The sequence below is a fragment of the Oratosquilla oratoria genome, chromosome 10, assembly GCF_046742065.1.
Source record: "Oratosquilla oratoria isolate Oo_2021 chromosome 10, ASM4674206v1, whole genome shotgun sequence".
NCBI classification, from domain to species: Eukaryota; Metazoa; Arthropoda; class Malacostraca; order Stomatopoda; family Squillidae; genus Oratosquilla; species Oratosquilla oratoria.
The window spans coordinates 64,142,602-64,162,647 of NC_134786.1; the positions used below are offsets into that span (position 1 = coordinate 64,142,602).

At 40.9% G+C, this 20,046-nt stretch overlaps 1 protein-coding gene across 2 annotated transcripts in view; it reads right to left on the reverse strand.

Annotated features, from left to right (window-relative positions):
- Positions 1 to 20,046, reverse strand: part of CBP (sarcoplasmic calcium-binding protein) — a 102,897-nt gene that overhangs the window by 43,263 nt on the left and 39,588 nt on the right. The gene's annotated exons all lie outside the window — the stretch shown is intronic.

Here is a 20,046-nt window from a genome sequence, read left to right on the forward strand (position 1 = left end):
AAAAAATCACGAGGTTAAACAGAAAATATCTCCATTGCAAAGGTAGACCCAAATACTGTCTGATAACTATTTGCATTCATTACCTCTTCAGGGCACGTGGGTTTCCCCCTCAGCTGAACGAAATCGTCTGACGACATAGTCTCTTACTCTCTGGAATCAAGAGGTTCTCTTCCTCCCCCATGACGACATGGAAAACCAAGATACAAATCGGGCGAGAGTGAAACGAACCAATTAAAAGAGCCCTCCTGAACAAGCACCCAGTTATCTCGATGGGGGACCCCTTGTGAGGCGTCCTCCAGCTGAATAAAATCACTTGGCGCCAGGTGGACGTCTTGACACTTGAAGGACGGAGGTCTCCTCTGACCTGAAGAGAATCGTCTGTCGTCAGACAGAACACTAGTTAGATATACATACAAACACACACACACACACAGTGTATACGGTTCCTGACTGACACTACGGCGGTCCAGGTTCGAATCCCGCCCAGGGCTGAAATAATTTCAGTATCGCTGCGCTGCGAGTCGTTACTCCAACTCTCCAACTCTCGTGGGAATGTATGTGCTTTTAAGGTCACAGCATTACCCATAGATTGGTCATATATGAGCTCTTTCGGGAGGGTAATAGCTTTCGATCACGAGTCCAACACGTGATCCAAGACCATGGATAAGCACAGAAGAAATATCTTGATTAGGTATGGGAGGGTTTTTAGAGGTCATGAGAATAAATTGAGAAAGACTAAATATCTAAAGAATGTGAAGAAATGCAGTTTTCCATACAGATGCACAAATACCTGGAATAGCTTGGAGGCTGACGTAACCAATACATGAATTCAAATCTAAATGTGATAACTGGGTTTCATCCCAAGTTCGATTCATGCGTGACTTTGAAGTCATGTATGATAAACTGGAAAGTAAGAGCCGAGATGCCAAGAGAGCTGTTTTTTTTCCAGTATACTACAGTTAGGTAAATACTACACATATGTACAAACAAATAGAAAAGTGTGTGATCTCCGTTTTCTGTTAATCTGTGTCACGAGTTTGGACACGTTAGACATACTAATACAATTAGATGTTGTTTTCTCGAAGATCGTTGTGAAATTGTAGATAACTTTTATTATTATTATTTAACTACGAGCAGCGCATGTTCAAGGATCGCCAAACATAAGTCTAACTGTTCTTATTTTTAATATTAGGTCTACATTCTTCCTCCAGACAGGCGACTTCATTTGGCAACTGAATAAAAAACCGTTGAACGTTTGCGAGAACAAAATTCACAAAGTTCACTATCTCAGCGAAGGAATCGTAGGAGTTTGAACTCAGTCACCCGTTTGTAGGCGAACAGCTTGTTCGATTCTGCTCACTGGCTTCCCTCCAATTGAAACGTCAACCGGTGCAGATACATCGCAATGCACAGTTCCCTCGACTCCCATTCTACAGTTGCCAGATGTCGCCAATTTATTTGGCGCTTGGTCAAATGCCTTCATGTCATGGTTGTTGATGAAATACGAGATATTCATATTTTTTAATTCTTTAATTAATTACACTCCTCTAAATAGGCTATACATACAGGCGTTTTAGAAAATAAGTACATATACCAAAGGCTTTTTCCCCCTTACTAGGGAGGTAGCCAAAAAACAAAGATATAACAACCACACCCACCCATTCCATCCCCACATACTCCACTCCCATCCACCCCCTTCCCTCCCTCTTATTTTGGCACCTCCTGGATGACTGGTCATCCCTGCATCTCGCCCACTGCCCTGGATCAGAAGCAGTGTTGCAAGACACAGCACATCCACAGCAAGGCCGCTTCATTAAATCGGCGACCCCCTCCTCTCCGTCCCCTCATGCAGAAAAGGAGAAGACGGGGAGAAATCCCTTCGGGTTGCGTCGATTTATTTTTCACACATACTTTCTCACCCCCCATCCCCCACCCACTCCCCCCCTCATGCATCACAGCATCATCCATACACAACCATTCTCCATTCACCCCTATCTTTGTCCTCTCCCGTCCTTCCTCAACTTACATTCCCCTCTCTCCCAGTGCCCCTTTTACCCCATCCATCTATCTCATCCTTGGTCGCCCCCTCATGTTCATTACACCTCTGCTTTCCATACTTGTTTTACTAATATTTCTTCACTCATTTTTTTTTTCATTCTTTTCATAGTATTAGAACAAAAAATGGTGAATAAAAAAAGTAATTAATCGCAATCAAAGTGCAGCCTCACGAGACAAAGGTAGATATTAAAAGTCATCTGAGGGCCATGGGCATCCCTGGGGGAAGATTACATTAACGCTCATTAAATCTCTGATTGTGGGAAAGGTTTTTTTTCGGCTAATTAAAATTCTTCTGGACCGAGAAAGCCCAAAAATACACGAAAAGAGAAAATCACCCTTCACACACTCAAAAGATGAACCAAGATGGCGTCATCTCCATGAAGGCTGGAAAAGGGATAGGAAGATTTTACTCATTTGAAAGAAAAAAAAAAGTCGCCATGCGACAGTCCAAACAAAAGGTCAACAGTCGCAGTAAAACGGATAATTGTGTGACGTCACTAGGTAAGTCTTGAGTCGTCGTCGAGACGAATGTGATGTACGGCCACGTGTTCTTCCTCCAACCGTGTCTGGCAGCCGTCCTGCCCCTTTCAGGATAGCTGTCGCCACGCTGTTTCATTCATCTCCGAGACATCCCCTCACCACCGCGAATGCAAACGCCTTCCGTACCGAGTGATACTTTTACTTTCATTATAAATGCCGGTTCCTTCCTTCGCCATCTTCTAAGTATTGGCTGATGCCTTGCCCCATGAACACCTCGCAAAGTATAAGTTCTATTCCGGCTGATTTTATGTGATTTTATCAATCCACTTGGGCTTAGGACGTAACGGGAGGGTCGATCAGAACCCAGACTGGTCGTAAGTCCAGTCCTTAGTCGAATACAATCGCCTGGCGCCAACCATAGCAAATATATATATTATATATATATATATGGTCAGTCACTGTATTGAAGAGGTTAATGTAGCGCCAAAGTGGTGAACCGGGGGTCTTGACGAGAAGTACGAGTTTCTCCACTCCCAGGCTTTCAACCTCACCCTTTTTGCTCTCCTCCGGTCCCCCCTCCCCTTCCTCTGCTCTCTTTCTCTGGTTCCTATTCGTCCCTCTTCATTACTTGTGATTGACACTAAGTGTCTTTGCTGACAGGAACACACACACACACAAAAAATGTTTGTGGGAAACGCTCGCGCATGTGGTTAAGAGGTAAGAAGAAACCCGAGACAAAAAGAAAATGAAAGAAATATAAAGAAAACGAGAACTTCCAGCACCATTGACGTATGAAAGAATTTAAATTTATATATTTGCTAGCTCAGGAGGAAACTGACCTCAACTGGTTCATCCGCGAGTTAAAGGAGTCGTTGCGTAAAAATACATATGGGAACAGTAAGAGACCGTAAGGGTCATTATTCTCTGTTTCTGAACGGTTCACTAAGCCTTCCACGTTGGACGCTGTCGCAGCGCCATTACTATATTCGCTTGTTTAGTACCACAGTTGCTGGTCCTCATCACATCCTCTCACACCCAGACGTGATGTAAAAGGAGATGTAAAAGGAGACAGCGGCTGATTTATTAAGAACTTTCTCTTGCTACCCAAGAACATCAACACGGCTTGGACGCTTCGAAACTTGTGTCCAGTTGCAAATGTCAGCCTGTGGAAAACTGGAACTCTTAGGGTAACCGACACCGCAGAATGACAGACGTTGCCGCGCAGGCGATATTTGGAGTGTGTGAATCGTGTATCAAGACAAGGGGAGAGGAAAAAAAAGAAAGAAGGAAGGGAATAAACAAAGGAGTTACTAGAGGCAAAGGATGTCCTTGCGGGCGAGTTTGGACTCCGCCCTCCTCGGTGGTCACGTGACTTAGTAGAGATCCTCACTCTACCCGATGGCTCACACCCTGCTGCAACCCCACACACCCGCTTCCCCAGCCCTCCAACTCCCCTCCCCCCAACTACTGCTTAGGACTCTCCCCTTCCCCTCTTCCCTGAACACTTCTATTCCTTTTCATTGTGCTCGTTTGCAATTACCATCATCCATCCACGGTCGAAACCGCTTCGCCTCGGGAGAAGGATGTAGCGGGAATTTTCCACTCCTCCATGGTCTTCGATCGCGTGGTAGCACAATATCATGATTTGGAGTTGGGATAATCGTCGCTGACTTGTACCCTTTCCCTTCGTTTTTATCTTGCTATGTTTTCAAGTATTTTTTTTTTCGTTTCGTCTTGCAGAAATTAATGTTGTTACCATTGCCAAACTTGCATGTTCCTTACTCGATTCAGTTCTGTTTAACAAGACGGTTGCACACTGAGCTACAACGACAAAACATTAACAAAACTTCTTGGTTCTTTCCGAGAATGCAGAAAAAAAACAAAAATAAAACATTAAAATAGTAAACAAACGGCAAAACAATCCAACAGAACAAGCAAAACCAATTAACAGGTAAGTCCTTTGGTGTTTATGTGTTTTATTCAGCGTAGAAGGAATGGATTATTGCGTTTAATGATCAATTCAAATTTGCATATTCCATTTCAGTCTTTGTTCTTACTTAACGCCAGTCGTTAATCCATCGCTCGAAAACCAAGGCTGAACGGACTACGTTTGGGCCCATCCTTAGCAGAACAAGGACCTTGAACACGGTGGCGTCCTTAGACCTTTATAAAACAAAAACTAATCGCTTTTATTAACTAACTGCTGACCCCTTACCCAAAACAGGTATTTAGTCCATTAAGACCCCTTTAGTGACAGGGTTTAACCGTTATTTAAATAATATTGTCTACTATTTGGCGAAGAAAATAAAAGAAAAAACGTGTTCCGTGTTGAAGGTGGCGCTGTTGCTTCGCGGGAGTGTCTGTTGACAAAAAGTTGTCGACGACTGACGGAGGCGAGCGGGCCGGGGCAGGACAACTGAAGATACTCGTTTTTCATGTCTGGAAAAATGACACAGGAATAATTGGGACGGTAAATATGGCACAATTAAAACGTAGAAAAATATGCACATTTGTTACATTCACCTTTTATGAAAACATCATTGGATGTCTAATAATGTACACGAAGATATTGTTCTTGTTTATTTCAATATATACACCATAATATACAATTAAAAAAAAAAGGCTATCTTTAGTATCTGATACTCATAATACGATTAATAATCTGGTGTTATGGCCACTTTAAGAATTTTTTAGTCTTTCGGCCTTCCACATGTCTGTTCAAAGGTTCTTCAGACGTTGCTGGAGTTGAACATAGACTCTTCCTTTTCTTCTTGAGTAGTTCACCAACTGCATCGCGTGGTACTAAACCAGCATCCGTGGCTTCCTCTTGGCGTAGTGCAGTCATGCACTTCCAGATTGTTGGATGATGTTCTACAAGATGTTGGTTCTCGGTAATTCATTATTGGTGGCATCATGGATATTGCAGTTGTGGAGGGAAGCGAGGTGGCAGAGATTGAGTGGAAGTCCTGCGTCTTGGAAGGTATATACGTGACACATAATTGTTGTCAAAGTAGCAGAGAGAAAAATAGCGTTAGGAGGACAGGAATCTCGAAGGTAGCGTTAATTGCTATAATTGCACTATTACTGCGTTGACTGGTAACAGAGCTAAGGCATTCAGTTCTCCACAAAACTGTCGGAACTCGTTATTATTATTGTAGATATTGGTAAGGCCAAGGTCTTGAACTTCTCTCCAAATACGCTAGGATAGATGGTAGAAATACTCTTGGGTTCTAGTGTCTGGACCGAGTATGACTTCTTGTTCAAAGACTACGATGACTGTAATAGAGTCTGGAAATTGGTTGAGATCATGACAACGGTTCACAGTGGCCTACAGAAGCGTTTCCTGGATTTTCGTTTGTAGAAAAGCAGGCCATAACATCATATTATAATTGTATGATGATCATCAGATACTGCAGATAACCTCTTTTTCAAAAGTTGAATATTATGGTGTATTCATTAAAATAAACAAACAAGAATAATATCTACATGTACTTTATTAGACATCCAATGATGTTTTCATAGAAGAAAAGCTGAATTTTAAACAAATATGCCATTTTTTCCTACTTTTCAATTGTGCCATACCCTGTGCCATATTCACATACATATACCAAGGCTTTTTCCCCCTTTCAAGGGAGGTAGCCAAAAAGGGAAAGGCATAAAATCACTCCCACCCATTCCATCCCTAAATACACTCCACACCCCTCCCATCCTCCCTCTCATCTGAGCACCTCCTGGATGACGGGTCATCCCTGCACCTTGCCCACCGCCCTGGGTCAGAAGCAGTGTCGCAAGACACAGCACATCCACAGCAAGGCCGCTTCATTTAATCGGCGACCCCCCCACTCCGGGCCCCCTTGCGGATAAGGAGAGGACGGGGAGAAATCCCTTCGGGCTGCGTCAAAATTTGCTCACACATACCACCTCACCCCCCACCCCCCTGCCCATTCCTCCTCATGCAATCACAACATCATCCATATACAACCATTCTCCACTCACCTCTGTCTTCCGTCCTCTCCCGTCCTTCCTCAACAGACATTTCCCTAAAGCCCCCTTCACCCCATCCATCCACCTCATCCTAGGACGTCCCCTCATGTTCACTCCCTCCATATCTGCCTTCCATACCTCTTTTACTAGTCTTTCTTCACTCATTCTTTCCATGTGTCCAAACCATCCTAATATTCTTTCATCAACCCTATCTCCCAGCTCCTTTTTCACCAACACATCCATCTTTCTTCTCACAAACATACTACCTATCTCTTCCCTTTTACTCTCATCTGTACCACATCCACGCACATTAAAAGACCCAAACCTTAGGGTGCTGGTCCGAGGCCCTCCAGCACCCCTTATGCCTTCACTTTTATTTTTAGGAGATATGCCCCGTGGGGCTACAGGGAGAAGGATGCCTAGTCCCAATCCCCGTCCCTTTCTTCTCGCCTCTTACGATCCAAGTGGGAATACTTGGTGGCAGTATTCTTTTCCCCCACCACAATTTTTCCTAAGATTATTTTTATACATCATTCTTGAGGTGCTTGTGAATTCCAGGACACCTATACACCTCCCCAGCTCGTTAGTGTTCTACTCATGCTTCACCTCGTCCACACCTGGTGGTATATTCCCTTATAATCTGGCTGCCTCTGAGGTTTTCTTCGTTTCCATGGCAACCATCTTAGTAACCCTTCATTTCGCATTGTGTAGAGCTACATTTTTCTCCTCGGTAGCAAAAGTTTTATATCCTATTCTATATAAATAAATCACTCTCTCATTCATATCAATTCATTCTCCGTGGGACCCTGTAGGTTGACGGCAACAGGTTCCCATAAGTCGCCGATCCTGTCACATGAACCGATTCGTATTCTGATCTCTCCTCAGCAACGGCGACACTACGACTGATTCCACTCAAGCTGTATTGGATCCTTTGTTTCACAAGAGGATCCTATTATCTTATGAACGTTCTTATTTTCATCATGATTACTTTAGTATAATATACAGGGGTTAATTGCCTGTAGAAAAGAAACATCGAGTTAGGAGAGAAATAATGAAGTTTTGGGTAACTTTGTATTATTGAAAAGATAATTTCGTGGGAGCCATCAAAAGCCTAGAGTATAGAACGTATTTAGCAACTTGAAAGAAGTCAAGTGTTTTAAATATAACATATATCAACCGTGAACTATATTGGAATGCTTACAAAAATCTATCTTTTGAGCAACGAGCAGATATACTCGTATATCGGAAAGCAATGCCCGAGTACACACAAAGCTTTGATGACGTTAGAATCTTTCTTAAAATGTCGGAGTCTTACTTTTTCGAATAACTCAGCAAATCACAGTAGTTATAACTGATACTTTACAAATTTGGTTCTAGTGGAACAATATATACTCGTAAGCAAAATTTAATTGAAAAAAAAATATATATATATATAAATGTATATATATGTGTGTATATATATGTATATGTAACTACAAAGTAATGTCGTAACACATTCGTAAAATTCAACAAGAACCCACTGTGTTGGATAAGAAGAAATTAATTTTATGATATCCATATATTTCGAGCACGGACTGTGATCACAGGATCACAGTCTGTGATCGAAATATATGGATATCATCTATTTCATTTCTTCTTATCCAACACAGTGTGTTCTTGTTGAATATATATATATATATATATATATATATATATATATATTATATATATATATATATATATATATACATACATACATATACATACAAAAAAAATGCAAAGGAACTATGATCAGGTATTAATTTTTTAAAAGATGTACATAGCGAAATGTGAAAAGTGTCAAGACTTCGAAACATGTGAATCAGGCACACATGAGATACCGGTGTCCTTGACGAAGGAATGCACTCAAACTCCAAAAAGTATGCATGCATATATATATATATATATATATATATATATATATATATATATATATATATATATATATATATATATATATATACATATATACATACATATATGTTGATTTATCCTTGTTTGTAAGTCTTTGCCAGTTTGGCCAATATACAATTTGTTACATTTAAGGCATGGAATAGAGTAAACACAACCTTCATTTACTTCAGGTGTATTAGCTTACTTTGTATAGTATTGTTGTATGTAAATGAAGTAAATGAAGGTTGTGTTTACTCTATTCCATGCCTTAAATGTAACAAATTTTATATTGGCCTAACTTGTAAAGACTTAAAAACAAGGATATATATATATATATATATATATATATATATATATATATATGTGTGTGTGTGTGTGTGTGTGTGTGTGTGTGTGTGTGTGTGTGTGTGTGTGTGTGTGTGTGTGTGTGTGTGTGTGTGTGTGTGTGTGTGTGTGTGTGTATGTATGTATGTATTGGTGTAGTCAGGTAGGTTGTTTTCTTGAAGGCATACAAAGTTGAAATATATGGTACATTCTGGTGTATTTATCTTTTAATTACGTTTTCAATAAATGCATATTTTTTCTTTCTCTGTCATTAAGTTTCGTGGAGTTTCTTCAAAAGTACTCCAAATGTATGTAACGTTTCGGAAGTCCTTGTTTCCATCTTAAGACCTGATATGGTTATGAGACCGTAGTTCGTCGTTTATTGACAAAATAACAAGGGAGAATCTGTCCTGATTTTAACCTCGTTATGCCTCAGAATGTGTGTGCCCGTGTGTGTGTGTGCGCGCGCTCGCGCGTGTCCTAGAATCACCGAGGGAAACTATCAATTTGACCCACCTCACCCATCTCGAAGCTTCCCATCACAGAGCTCCCACCGCCAAATATCGACTTCAGAATATTCTCACATATTTCTTCCAGGAAGCCATGCCTAAGCTCATGCACGCCCTCTAGCCCACCAGACACTTGGACCGGGGCTGAGGCAGGCCCACAAGCAGGTCGAGGATCCTTGGTCTCGATGCGGATGGTGCGATGTTAGCAGCATTGACATTGCCGCCCAGCAGGCGAGAACGAGTTCTCCCCAGTGCACGTGACCTTGCGTGGCCAGAATCCTCGCGTCAAGGAGGAGGAGTGTGGGAGAGGAGTGGAAGGGAGCGTAGATACACGTCGAAGCATATAGGGCAAAGGTGAGGGCTTCGGCCTCAGCTACTCAGCGCCGTATCAGGGAAGAGGAGTGTGGGGGGAATGGAGGGTAGTGGATAAGAGGATAGAAATGGACTACCTGCCTTAAAAGCCCAGGAAAATAGAGCAAAGGTGACAGGTACTCAGCGCCTCCTGGCGTAGGCTCCTAAACTTCATCTGTGTGTAACGGCAACCAGGGAAACAAATCTTGAAAAATAAATCGAAAAGAAGAAAGATTTCCTTCCTGACACGCGAATCCCCAAAATTACAGTTGAAGACGTGTAATCCACAAAATGAATTACAAAATAATCCACAAAAACACGAAAATCAGTAATCTTAAAGACACATGTCGATCACTTTGAACACTAGACTACTAAGCCTATTTTCTTTTAATGTGTTTATCTGGGATAAGATTGTCATGATAATCATGTCGCCAAATTGGTGACACAGGGACTAATGGGGGGTGGGGATGGGGGTGGAAGAAGAGTTACCCTCTCCTACTTCACCCTTATCCCTACCCCACTCCCTGATTTATGTACAAACCCCGCCCATAACAAAAACAGACCGCTGAAGCTTTGTATTAGTGAAGGGACATCCGTCTGTCTACTACTGTCCCCTTAATCTTAGGTATCTACGCACGTGAATAAGCTGACTCAGGAATCCAAAATAATTCATTTGGGGATTTCTCCATAAGTCTTTAAATTTTGTTCATCATTTGATCGTTTCATGTAACCCTTTCTTCGTGGCACGTACATTTCAATAGGGTTGTTACAATGGTATCTAAGTCATGTTTTTTTTTCATAAGTTTTTGCTATTTTTGCCGGTAATTATAGACGCTGCGGTTAATATTTCTTAGCAACGTGTACACACATACACACACACACACGACTTGTGGCGCAGTGGTAGAGTTCCCGGTTGACACTACGGAGGTCCATGTTCGAATCCCGCCCAGGGCTGAAATAATTGCACTATTACTGCGCTGCAAGTCGATACTACAGCTTTCGTGGGCGGGGAGCTGGTGTGTGTGTGCGTGTAAGGTCACAGCATTACCCATAAATCGGTCATATATGAGCTCTGAGCTCTCTTCCAGGAGGGAAATAGCTGTCGATCACGAGTCCAACACGTGATCCAAGACCATGGTGAATCACACACACACACTGCAAGGTGGGAAGCATGCGTCAGGAGGCACTTTTAGCGTCAATAAAAATTGTCACCCTCTGCTCTGTGTGTTTGGACTCCTGAGGCAGATCATTATTGCTAGAAATGTATATAGACGTGATATTTACTCGTGTGTATGTGTGTGTGTGTGTGCGCGCGCGCGTATGTATTGTTTACAAGCTTTGGTTTGTTTATCTAACATCTCAAGATTGTTTTGAATCAGGATATATAATTATTTAACATCATTAAATATAAAACAACAAAATAAACGTCTATAGTAATTTTTAATAATCATTATTCATTACCATTTGTTTCTAATTGCACACACACTAAACACAGACATTTTGTCAGCCAGGACATTCAACGTGTGCATGAGTTTGATTGTCGGATATTATACGCATGCGCACGCTGCGGTCACGCGAGGAGTCACGTGACCAAGGAACTGCTTTTGCTTGGTCATCGCACCCCCATTGAACCCAAAAGAAATCAAGCTTCCACGTTCTTAGACATTCTCGATAATCATCTTCACTCTGTCAATGCTCACCGTCACCAAAAAATGTTGGACTGTAGGACATTTATATAAAACCTTGTTGTACTTGATTAGCTACTTTTTTTAAGGCTGTTGACACTAAGAATAGACGTAACTGAGCCAGTCAAAATCGTGCTTTATCCTACCTTTATAAAAGACGTCTGGGAAGCTATCTAAAGATAAATAACTTTATAAGAATAACACAAATATCGAATTCTGGAAGTGAATGAAAAATTTCAGTTGTACTTTAGCAGTAGAAAAAAGAGGTATAAGAGAGGTATGCGGCTAAGCTTTGATAACATTGCATTGTGTTCGTGTCTACCTAGTGTTACCTTACCTAGCCTGTGGCTCTGTCTAGCACCCGACTCGGCATGTTCATATATTGCCTGGTCAGTGCCATGTACTTAGGGTGATACAACACCACACAGACGATGGTACATAGCCATGTAGACGCAGTAGGCCTAAGCATATGCTATCTTATCGAGAAATGTGGAACAATTGGTTCTAACCCCCCCCCCCCGTCCCCTTGCGCTTCATTCTCTTCCTTTCCTTATGACAGTAGCTCATAAGCTCAATGACTACTCGACCATCCTCTCTCTCTGTGTGCTTCTCTCTCTTTCTCACACGCACATACACACACACAAACACACGCAAACACGCACACACAAAACAAGATCCACTATCTGCATTGTTTATATTTCGGTTCAACGGCCTTGTCACTGTCCTGCTCTTATGATTGTTTTAGAGGCCCAGTGAAGAGGTTTGGGTAGAGCGATTGCACCTGTGCACTCGCTGTCACCGAACCTTCCGTCCAGGTGTCGGATCCCGTGCTACCACGGAGTTGAATTCTCTTTTTTAACCGTTTCAGACCTAAAAGTAATCAAATAAATAAATAAATAAATAGAAAATAAGAATAAAGAAATAGAAGATGCAATTTCCTCAATACTTATAAATCATTGCACACATATGTGAGCGCATCTCTGGAGACGTGATACCAATACCCACCCCCCCTCCCGCTCTTCCACCATGGTGAAAGCTGGTTATCGCGTGGGGCTTTGGAGTAAGTAGACCGGTAGTGGGGAGATGGACCTCTCCGACGTCTGCTCCGCCGGAGCACCTCGTAAGGTGGTCATGGATGGTGCTCGTGTTTATTTAATACCACTTCTAATCTATAACAGCTGTTTTCAACCTTTTTTACACCAATCCCTCCTTCATAAGTTATCAATACTTGTTTGGCTCCCCTTCATCTTTCTCCCCTCCCCACAAAAAAGTGTGTGTATATACATATATATATATATATATATATATACATATATAATGATATTTATAATAGTAAATTGTTAATAAAAAGAAATCCTTTGCTTTATTACAAAATTAACAATCATAATTACCTTATATTTGATAGATTTTGTGATATGCCAGTGCAAAGTGATTTTTTTTTTTACATATTGCTCACATGATATAGAAATGTATAATTTGTAACAGCAGGCCATGCCCCCCCCCTTAATATTTGTCCTCACACACCCAAGTTAAAAATCACCGATCTATGTGAACGGCTTCTAGCGTATATAGACGATTGAAATTGGACCCTACAGGTAGATAGGCATTAAAACTCTTTAGACTATATAATCAGATTATTTCCAACCTTTTCCTTTTAGGAATAGTGTCTATCTCACTGTGACCACAAATACCCTGTGAGTATTATTTATTTGTTAACGTAGATGGGTGGAGACTTCGTTTCACTCGTATTTTACCATTTTCACAATTTACGCTACGGCGTAAATCAAGTCTGCAGATTTATTACAATTTGTATATTTTGAAGATCTGGCAACCCACAAAGAATGCTCAACGATTCCACGGCTTCAGATTTGGGAAACGTTGATCTCAGATATGGGTAATTTTCTCTTCATTAAATACCCATAAGTTATAAGACCCGTAATCCCATTAATCAGGCACCGAACATAGAGTGATCATATATCAAGACTCAGTATACGTTGGTATTGCAATATCAAATGGTTCAAATTATAACGTGTTTACGAAGTTGACAGATTAACGTCATAAGAAATTTAGAATGTACACATGCAGGAATGAAATTGTAGTTATTTTTTATTAATACCGGTATTGAACCTCACCCAAATAATTAGCCCTGGGAACCTTAATGATTACCACTGAGAGTTCAAGAACCCCCGATCTCTGATTTGCCAATGGAATGCAAGAGTAGGGTTAGAAAGAGTTTCGACGGTTGAAGCTTTTGTCTCGTTCCGTATTCAAAGGCGACTGCGTTTGCTGAATCACAGAACACACTAACCTGAGCTTTGGGTCGCGTGTAGCGGGTCTCAAAAACGTACTCACTTTTTTTTTCATGTTTCGTAATATCGAAACCATTGGCCCACGTTATCTGCTGTCTACGGTAAATGGTGGTCATCAGTTTGAAATTAAAGAAAATTTTAGTCTCCCACGCCAATCCACGCTCGTCTTTCTTGCGTGTTCGCAAATATTCAGACTGATGACCACCATTTTCCAGATATAGCTGATAACGCAGACCTCTTCTTTAGAGCATGTATTACAAAGCTCTACTTATTTTATCCCTTACAAGCACACACGCACACACAGACAGACAATGTGTATTTTTGGCACTTTTTTCTTGTTCTTCCTTATTGAAGGTCTTCATAAGGAAAACCGAACTGAGTTTTTACAACCTCCTCGCATTCCTAATTCGAGTGACTGACCGCCGGAATTGCAATATTGAGATCAGTTCCCGACCTGCGGGTTCGTGTATATCTAAGTGTTCAGGGACTTGTATCTTTGTCTCCATCAACCCAACTTTGCTTTAAACTTATGTTTGTGACTAGATTGTATCCCGTTTTTTTCGCACGTTGACCCATAAGCTTGGAATTTTTTTTATATATATTTATATATACATACACACACACGTGTATATATATATGTGTGTGTGTGTGTGTGTTTATTACTTTTCCTATGACTTCTTGTTGCTGTTCCATCCTAAGCCAAGAAATTTCCTTTAAGATTTGTCCATTTTCATTTATCTAAACGCAGTTGTCATATCACCTTTCTCTTTCTTCTCCTGAAGGCAGTTCCATGTTTTCTAATATTTCGCGGGTTCTCTGCTACACTGAGGTTCCCCTTTGTATTTTTTTTTTCTTGTATATAATTTTTCGCCGGAACCGTACTATTCATATACCAAGAGCTTTCCCCCTTATAAGGAAGGTAGCCAAACAACAAGGGGGGCATACTACTGTATATTCAAGTCTGGGTCGAATTAAGTTTTCACTCTTCATAATCCTTCCTTATATTCGTCAAGTGTGTGTGTGTGTGTGCGTGCGTGTGTGTGTGTGTGTGTGTGTATGAATGATTCACCATGGTCTTGGATCACGTGCTCAGAGCTCATATATCCCCGCTCAATGGATAATGCTGTGACTTTTAAACTCACACACACACAACTCCCAGCCCACGAGAGTTGGAGTGCCAGCTCACAGCGCAGCAATACTGACCGGGAGGAAAGCTATGGGGCCTTTGGCTATTTAGCACTCGTTAATTGGTCTGTTAGTTTAACTGCTCAATTTTCTCATCAAGTTTATAATGCAATTACACTATCTGCCAGTCCCGAGACATTTTTATTATAGATAAAACAATGTAATAAACAAACATGCACAGTGCTGTGTCTACATGTGTGCATTCCTTTGTTCATGTGCATTTACACCGACATTTTTTCTTTCTTTTAGAGACGAGTCAGTCTCCGAATATTGTTTTTATTTTCTTCGTTGCACACACAAACAGTAGTTGGTTTTGAATTTTCTAAACATAGAGTGAATATAGCCTAACCAATGTACACGTGTGAGTGTATTTTCGATTTTGTTCTCTCTTCAGTCAATGTCAGATGACAAGGTATGCGAAAGTAAAACTTCCCGATTTTTCTCTTCTGTATTTGTAATTGTTTCCTTTTCCACTGAATAATCAATTCTTGATTTTTATAGCTTTTACCCATTTCTAATAATTTCCATTTTTGGCACTGAAGTATTTTTTCACGATTGGCTCCATGTACATATATACTCGTATTGTCAAAATCTTGTTGTAATTTTTTGTTTAACTTATCTTATTCTTCTCATGGTTTTTACATCGTACGTGAGTCACTGCCCTCCATTATGAGATTCGTCCTTCGTATGTACAGTATGTATGCAAGAATTCATATGTATGCATGTGCAAGTACTCATATATGTACATATGTATAATGTGTGCAAGTATTCACATATGTGTGTATCTTATAAAATTCACTTCCTGGAACTTCGATTTGTACAAAATTATGTATTTTGTTTACATTAGTTGTCGCATGGATAAAGAAATTACTTAGGGAAAATATTTTGTACAATATTTGTTTTGTTTTGTCTTATTTTATTTTTAATGTTATCATATTTAAATAAAATTCTAGTGCAAGCCTATGTTTGTGTGGCTGCTGAAGGCTGTGACGTTGAACCAAACGACGAGGCCGTGTTGTGGTTTTCTACCAACGGCCGTAGGGGCAGTCGTTGCACTTCAAAATGGAGTCGAAAGAATCTTTCGTTTATTTTTTCACATTCGCAGTTACTAAACAGGTCGTGCACTAGCTGTGCAAACTGACTCCCCAGTTTTGTTACTATGTAGAAAAAGCGAATTTGGGGTCAGTGAAATCTTCATGTACTCGCCACTACCGTTGGCTGTGAACCGGCAGGCAACATTTGCTGCTGTCTCATTTTTTCCATGTCGTTCTGCGCCTGTATCGAAACAATATTTGAATCTTCGCTAGAATAGCCCTGATATAAACGTTGTTTCACTCGTCACAAGAAAAACACTGATCATATTAATTTATTGATCTAAAGGAATATATAATCGTGTTTTGTTATGTACAGTGTAAGATTATGTTTATATCTGCAATTTGCCACAAAATCTATAAATACGTCCTTGATTTAAAAAAATGTACTAAAGTTATGCACAATTCACTTGCACACTATGGCACCCAACCCTTTCCCCACGATGCATCTGAGTCTCTCTGAACGTTTGGCCCAGACAAGACGGATTCTTGAAGCTGCAAACCGACCTGCATGGGAGCTTTGCCCGAAGACGTCCCATGGGACCAACACGAGCCCCAGTGCTTGCACTCTTGGCTCCACATTCTCGACTGGATTTCTACGCATCGACGAACCACGAGAAAGTTTTGATATTACAAACAACGTAAGTTCTTTATTACACCAACTTTCGAATTGACATTTTCGTTAAATAGTGGCAGTGATAACAGAAACAAGTGCTGGTCTTTTCGGTATCTAAGATAAGTGTTCCAACAACATTTTTTCGTCCATGGCTCGAATGCAGAGATCCGAGTGTGTTTATGCGCATGCTTAGACTGAACATGTCCCCAGAGTCAGAGATTGTCTGCCAGGAAAAGGAAACCCGTGGTTAAACGGGTTATCACACTGGGTTATTTTTCCTCCCACATCGTACCTCCAACCTCCATTCAAAGAACTAGAATATGACTTTACTTACAGAAATCAAGACTTTTCTAAAAACATTTCAACAGGATGTCTAACATTCGTATGCGTCAACAATCTCTTAGTTCATCATTCAGCTATGCTATATATTCATTAATCTATTTTTCAGTCTATTTATCCATACCATACTTATATATTCATTTCGTTATATATATATATATATATATATATATATATATATATATATATATATATATAATTGAATTTTGCAGCAGCTTCTGCGTTCACGAGTTTTTTGCTGACATTCTCGACTTGTCATGCTAAGTTCTCTACCTGGCCAAATAGCATTACCTATACCACCAATGCTATTTGTCCAGGTAGAGAACTAAACACGACACAGCGCGCCAGCATAAGAAAAGTCGAGATGTCAGCAAAAAACTCGTGAACGCAGAAGCTGCTGCAAATTTCAATGACATCTGCTTAATTAAAAAAGGATCTGCTGCCCAACTATAGCAATACACACACACACACACACACACACACACACACACACACACACACACACACACACACACACACACACACACACACACCGTTCCACGCCCTCTCGCTCCTAAAGCGGTGTCAATGCATAACGATCTTGAATTTATTCCAGAGAATGTATACCTTTATTCAGTAGAAGAGCAAACTAAACCTTATTGGTATTTTTTTCTTTTGCATAATTGACCCGTTGTGTTTGTATAATGTATCCTTTTATTCTTATTGATGCAAGTCATCGTAATACCCCATGTAAACAATACCCATTTTCTATGATGGCTGTTTTACATGAATCTTTGCTCCTGGTGCCCTGCAGGAGGCAGCAGATAACGATCTTAAAGCTTATTTTGGGGAGCAATGTGTTGTACTCCATCTCATTCCTGTCCATTTTGCCCGTCCTCGTTTCCAAAGCGCCGTTTTAATCAGTTTTATTCCTGTACCAGAGGAAGCAACTTGGCTTCAGGGCATTGGTGAACAATGCAGGTTCGTGCAGCACCTGACAATGACTCCGATAGCTTCCTGCCCAGCCGCACCTTGCCCCTGTTCCCCATTTTCGCGGGCTCCTAGACCTACCTCTGGCAACCCGAACGGTGTCAAGAACTTGTCACTGCCGTACTCGTCTCCCTATCTTCGATATCGCTTAGCTTCCTTCCTATACCTGTGTTATCTGATATCATCTGTTACCTGTATTTGTGTGCCACGTGCCACCGTCTTTCTGTGGCGCCCAGCATAGGAGTATTTATGGTGTAACAAGAGACCAATTACTTCAGAATAGGCTGCGTCTTATACACGGTTACCCCACCCTATTTTCGCGGTCCCTCAAATTCGCAAAATATTATCCAATAATAACAATAATGATAATAATAATATTGATAATAAGTGACTCTGTTCGGACTGAAAACCTCCATGCCCTTACCACACAACTGAAGGTCGACATTCTATAGCGAGACTAAAACAATTGCCCCGCTGTAAGGAAATGGTTAATCCATTCGGGAATGGCATCATCATCTGTATTTACTCCGCCTGCCTCCAAGAGATTTCACTTGCAGACGACCCTCCCCTTTGACAAAGGCGCCCAGTTTTCCCTGGGTGCACAATTTCTCTGAACAACAGCAAGAAAGAATTATTTATATGTATATAAAAGGCATATAAATCGCAGGTGTTTATTGACATATGATTCATTCTTCAAAAAAGTGAGGGGCTACCCCACAGACCATCCATCAGGATCCCTCGTCCATTGTGTTAACCCAACGTTTGGTTCATTAGTCTCCAAGTCTCCAACATTTGTTCTTCCTTAAACAAACAAGGACTGAAATTGACTTTAATAATTTTGTTATGGAGCAAATTTCCTCAACCGAATAAAACTGCATGTCAGACCTACTCTTCCCAGCTTCCAGCTCTCTCCATCAACCTTCGCTATACTTCCTGTTTACTTCTCCACCTCCACCTCATCAGACATTCATTCAGTGCAAGGATACTATATGCAATTTCTCTCTGTCTTGCACTCAGTGTTCCTCTTCATCTCTCCTGTCTCCCCTGCCACCTTCTCTTTTCTGCACATATATCAACCCCCCCCCCATATCCGCAGTTTCTTTCTCAGTTTGCCCTGTTGTATTCTACTAGTAAGTTCGTTGTCCAACTTGAACACGTGTATAACAGGTGTGCTCGGTCAGACATGTGTCCTGGGAAAGGCAGTTATACATGTGTAGAATATAACAACACATCTAAACATATAACACAAAAGCTAAAAGTGTGCACTATCTAATATTTCCTATTTCCTTCAAACACACACATAGTCACCCAAACACTTAGACACGTACGCCAAACCGGAATCCTACCAACTCCCATAATGTACATACTGATTATAATAATCGTATACACACCTACACAGATAGCGCGCACGAAAATGTATCCACCAGGTATCAGGAACATGAATGTGCACTTAAACATCAGATTCACAGCCGCGAACACGAACAAAACTAGTCAACCTTAGAATTTGCACATATGCCTATGTCGCTCGGACTTCATCAGTATTCGTTCAGCCAACTGCCTCCGCCCCTGTCCTGCTGCTCACTGCCTCCACAGACCACTTTCGCTGTAGAGCCAAAGCGTCATGATTGGGTGTTTGCAAGTACTAAACAGTATATTCACACCCAATTGATATCATTCAAACCACGTTACCGTCTTGAACTTTACACAACCTCTCCTGTCAATAGGTTGAAAATAAAACAAGTTCTCAAAAAAAAAAAAAATACAACAGGAACAACCATTGCAAGCGACTTGTACCCCCAGAGTCGACGGGGGAAGGGTTTTCATTAGATGAATATCGCTTGATGGTATCCAGAGAAATAGGAGACACCCGTCTAGAGTCTAGGCTAAAGAGGAAGAACAACGCATCATCTGGCCCTGGGCCTGGTCATTGGCCCCGGGCATATAGAGCCCCTCCGATTCAACCATGTTGTGGTTCGTACACAAGAATTGCTACAGAAAATTTTAATTAAATTTGTATATTCAAGTTTGGTGTGATTCAATTTTCACAAACAGAGGTTAAAGTGATTCTAAAACACAACCTCTTGTGTCATTTTACTTGCGGTTTTTTTTCTTTTTAGTGTACTGGAAGAGAGAGGGAGCCGAGTAATATTATACATCATCATATCCAAATAAAAATAAATGGAGAGACAAGACACTGACAGTCTCGATCACCTTTAATGCTGTAGTGACCGAGAG